Here is a 5425-nt window from a genome sequence, read left to right on the forward strand (position 1 = left end):
ATCTCCAAGTGTGTTTGTTCTTTTTCAGCACATCAAACAATTAAGTACACTGCTATACTAGAGGCAAGGCAGTAGCAATACAGCCTGCTTGGAGAATTCAGATTATTCTTAAACAATTGGAAAATTATTATACACATTTTAGTAAATGGAATGCTTTAGGCTGCAAGAACAAAACACTCAATTTAAAATGGCCAAAACAATAAAGAAACCTGTTATGTCACAGAATTATATATCAGATGTAGGACTGGGCCCGGGAGGGTAAACTGGGCTCTGCTCTGCATTTCTGGCTCTACCTTGTGTTGACTTTGTCCTCAGGCTAATTCTCTTAAAGTTCTAAGATGGCATTTCAGGATCAACAGGAGAGTGAGAAAAACCTCTTTTGCAATCTTGTAATAAAATTCCTGCCTTTAATTCTAATTAGGCCAACTTAGGTTACAAGTCCATATTTGGAACCTTAACAGTAGCCAAGCGGAGGCCAAGCACTGAATCCATTACAGGTAATCAATTCAGAATTACCTGTGGAGCTTTTTAAAACACAAATTTCTGAGCCCCACCCCCAACATTTCTAGTTTAGAAGGTCAAGGGTAGGACCTAAGAATTTGTATTGCTAACAAGTTCCACATAATACTAATATGGTTTGGGGAACACACTTCAGAATCATTCATTAGACAAATCATAATTCCCCCAAGAGGTGGGGATGAAATCAATTTCCCTCACGTCACATGGGCTACATGTGAGAAGGGTGAATATATAAACAAAGTCATGGCTTAGTTCAGAAGGAAGAAGGTAGAAATTAAAGACTGGAAGGTAACCAACAGTGTCTCCTGCACGTAGTTAAACAAGAACATGATAATGTCTCTTAGATTATCTACTGTATCATGCAAAATACAGGCATGATCTAAGTTAAGAAGATATGAGAACATAACAAGAACAAGGGGTTTTCAATTTGAGATTATGCTATATTTCAAATAATCAGTTTTTAATCAGCAGGGATACAAGCTGTAGATTTTCTAAGGAGGTGAACACGGAGTTGCATTGAGCTACTATGTAGGACAGCCACTCCCCTCCCTGGATCACCTCTCCTCATGGTTTATGGAGTCATTGTTTTCTCTGCAAGTCTACTGTATAACTTCAAGGCAGGGTTACGAAGCAATCCATTTAAATTCTTCTCAGGATGATTTTAAATTAGGATTCCTGCTATAATTTTTATCAATAAAATTTAAGTATATTAAAATTATAAATGTAAAATATGCTATTGTAGAAATTCAAATGAGGAGAACTGTATAAAGTAGAAACAACTTCCTCCCCCTCCCCCGCTCCACCCCCACTCCTCAGAGGTAACCAATGATTAATAGTGTGGTGTACGTCCTTCCAGAAAATTTCTATTCTAGGCATTTACAGATAATGAGAGTTTTTCAAAAAGTTTGTGAAAAAAATAGAATTGAAAGATAATACCAGTCTTTCTATGAACTTTTTGAAGTAGGTTTTAAAAAACGGAATTATATTATAACTTTCTGCCATATACTGTTTCATTCATTAATGTAACTGGTACATCTTTCCACATTTATAAGCATGGATCTGCCCAGTACCACCAGCATGATTGTGTTCTGAGTAGGGGTGCCTGTTCAAGGGGGCAAACGTGGGAGGAAATCAACCCTGTCTGCAAGTCTGTAAGGCTACACCCATCTAGACGATTCTAATTCCTACAGAATTACCTTTTTCTACTTCTTACAGAGGTGTCTTTTTCTAATCCCTACAGAGGTGCCATATTGGCAGCCCTAGAAATGCTTAATTATTTTTAGTATTTCATTGTACAGACATATCATAATTTATTTAACCAATCTCGTACAGACAGATGTTTGGATTGTTTCCAATTTTTTGCTATTGCAAATAACACTTCGCAAATACCTTTAATCACTTGGGTCAAAGGAAATTAAAACTGGTCACCAATTATTAAAAAAAAAAACAAAAACCCATGGACCTTAAGGGCTCCCTAGAAGAAAAGATGTCTCCCATTCTGCTCCTTGTCTTTTCACTCACCCAGGAACACAGCATCAGCACATGCTGAGATGCTCATTTGTTTTATAAGTGGGACAGTCCTATTGATCTTCTAGCATTTCAGATACTTTTTGCTAGCACAGAAAAAGTGAACCAAGAGTCGATCATATTACCACAATTTTTACAAAATTTGACCCCAACTCACTTTTTCCCCAGTCTCTTTCTTTCTTTTCTTTTTTTTTTTTTTTTTTTTTTTTTGACCGGTAAGGGGATCGCAACCCTTGGCTTGGTGTCGCCCACACCACGCTCAGCCAGTGAGCGCACCAGCCAGCCCTATATAGGATCTGAACCCGCAGCCGCTGAGCTCCCAGCACCACGCTCTCCCGAGTGAGCCACGGGGCCAGCCTCCCCCAGTCTCTTTCTGCCTCTTAAAAAAGGTTCTTAAGTATCAAAGCACACTTTTTCAGAAGAGCATCACCTAAATGCTTAAATCAAGACTCTTTTTAAAAAAATTTTTAAATATTTCGAACTTACTGAAAAGTACAGAGATGAACGGAACACAATCCTGTCTGTTTTAAAAATCTTAGCAACTTTCAATATTTGCTTTAGATAATTAAAAATAAACACATTAAAATTTGGGGCCCAGTTGAAGGCCCTTGTCAGGGTTCTTTCTATTAAAAAATGGTTACAATGTGTATAATTTCATGTCGTGAATATTTATCATGTGTAATGTGGCAAAGCAACTGGGAGTTATTGATAGATAAAGTCAGCGAGTCTACCAATTCTTATTATCTGCTGCCTTGGGCACCCAGGGCCCTTTCTCACTCCACCTAAGTTCAGACACCTAATCCATGCTGAGCTGTTAATGACTTAATGTTTTTCCTCCTTTGTGATTTTGAGCTCATATCCAACATTCATTTATAGAGCTGGGATCCAGGTGTCCCTGAGGTCTGTGCAAGAATGCTTACTTCGAGGAGGTCATCTGATCTGACGACTCTTCCTCTTCTGTTTTAAACAAAGTTCCAATGGAAATAATTAAGGCCTGTATCAGTTTGGGTGATTGTTGTGGCCAATATAGAGAACTCAAATCAAATTGACTTGAGCAATAAAGGGTACTGGCTCATATAAGTGGAAAAAAACTAGAGGTGGGTTAGGCTTCAGGCACAGTCAGATTAGGGCTTCAGCCTTTGCTTTCTTCCGTGTGTCAGCTTCATCTTCAGTCCCACTCTCTGATGAAAGGAAAGTGACTACAGCACTTCCAGACTTCACGTTGCCACATTACACCACACAGACCAAGAGAGAGCATCATTGTCAAAGCAGTCCCTGAATTGTTATGAGGTTCACTCTTCATGAACTGCTTAGGGCATGTGCCTTTCCCTGAAATAATTGTGAAGGCAGTCAATAATGACTGACTTGGCCAAGGTCACTTGTTTCTCCCCTTGTTCAAGGTTAGTTTTAGCTTCCCTTAACTTCATGGATCTGCTAACACAAACAGGGGGCTTTGTGGAAGGAGGATGAGATAGACCTGTTTTAGGCTCAGTAATGCCATAAGAAATAGAACACTAAAGAGGCTAACTAAAATAGAGCAGGACTTGCTTTCTATGTTGGTACATAGATCATGGAGGGCTGGAGTGGTCCCTCCCCAGCCTGACGCTCTGGGACTGTCTGTTCTGGTGAGACCCACTGGCTAGTGCCATCTTCTCTCCCAACAGGCTACACAGACTGATCTTTAGCTGTGAATGCACGAGGAACTCGGGCAGAACTGTGGAGCTGCATCCATTCATTCATGCTCCTATGTCCTGCGTCCTTTGCACAGCATGTTTGTTGCACTGGTAGAAAAGCAAAGTGAAATGTCAGCAACGTCCAAGTTTTCGTTCTTACCCATCTCTAACCAGAACGACCCTTAGTGGCCTGGCCTAGCTCAGGGAGGTTGGAGGCCAGGGAGGTAACTAGAAATGATCATAGCAATCATAAAATCTCAGTCTAGTTTTTTCATAATGAAAACTTTGATTCCTCATAGAAACATTCTATATTTTAAAAATAATTCCCTATCTGTACTGCATAGGTGCTGAATAAGAAAAATATTTTAGAACTTCGGAATTATATCCAGGTAAAGAAAGCATATCCTGTTCTGGAAAGGTGGAAAAATATTGGAATAGATTCTTAATGGAGGTTACAGACTGCTTTTCTGGGGAAAAGTAAAAAATGTAAGAGCTTGTTGACAATAATAACCTATTTACATATGGAAAAAATATGCCTGATTCCTGGGGATGCCAGTTACATTTTGTGTTATTTTACTGTTCTGCTTACAAAAGATTAATTCTTAGAAAGCAATCTTCGGGTCAATCTTTTATAGCATGAGATTTTCCCATATGACAAGTTATGGTGTAAATTTCTCTTCTCAACTTTTATTGAACCTTTACCATGAGTCACTCTAGGTGCTTTGGCTGCAAAGTTAAACAAGACTTGGCTTCTGCTCTCAAGGAGGACATTATCTAGTAGACATAGACAGGTATGCAAATAAGATGTGCCTAAGGTACCGTCTGTGCTCCGATGACAATGCTTCTCAAAGCAATGTCTTTGGACCAGGCTGATTCAAATCACAGAACAGTGCTTACTTAAAACCCAGGTTCCTGGTCCCCAACCCCAGACCCCTAAATCATCTTGGGTTGGGAGAAGGTGTGCAGGGATCTGATTTTAAACAAGCTCCAAGGAGTCTTTGTACACTAAAATTCAGTAATTGGTATAGGGTACAGTGAGGATGTGAAAAGGGAGGGAATGATCAATGCTACCTTGGCAGGGGTGGAGATCAGGAATTGTTTTATCATGGAGGTGATATGTGAGTTGGGCTTGAAAAAGATGAACATGGGTTCTAAAGACAGACATGGTCAGGAGGGGCCTTCTGGGCAAGGGAACAGCATGATCAAAGGAAGTGAGGCAGGAATAGCAACACCTGTTCCTCAGAAGGAGCATCACTCTCTGTCTTGTTCCTGGGAAATGATCCGGGGGAGGAACAGAAGTGGGTGTATCAAAATCTTGGCAGTTTACAAACACAAGGACGCATTTCTCATTCATGTGACATGTTGCCTGCAAGTCAGCAAGGCTCGGCTCTGCAGCTGCCTTCTGGGACACATGTAAAGTGGTAGCCAAATAAAGTATGAGAGCTGCTGGGGGAGAAGGAACGAGAAAACAACAGAGCCATACAATGACAGTTGAACTTCTGCTCAGAGGTGGCATGTGTCACTTTTACTCACAGTCTATCAGCCAAAAGATGCCACATGACATCAATGGGGTGGGGACATGTAGCAAATATTTGGATTAACAACAATCTCCCATAGATGAGGGTTAGTAGGAATCACTGAATCACTGAAGTAAAGGAAAGAAGTAGACTATCAAAAAATTGAATGTGGAGTTCAATCATCTTTTT

This window comes from Galeopterus variegatus, unplaced genomic scaffold (assembly GCF_000696425.1).
Source record: "Galeopterus variegatus unplaced genomic scaffold, G_variegatus-3.0.2 Scaffold2042, whole genome shotgun sequence".
Taxonomy (NCBI): Eukaryota; Metazoa; Chordata; class Mammalia; order Dermoptera; family Cynocephalidae; genus Galeopterus; species Galeopterus variegatus.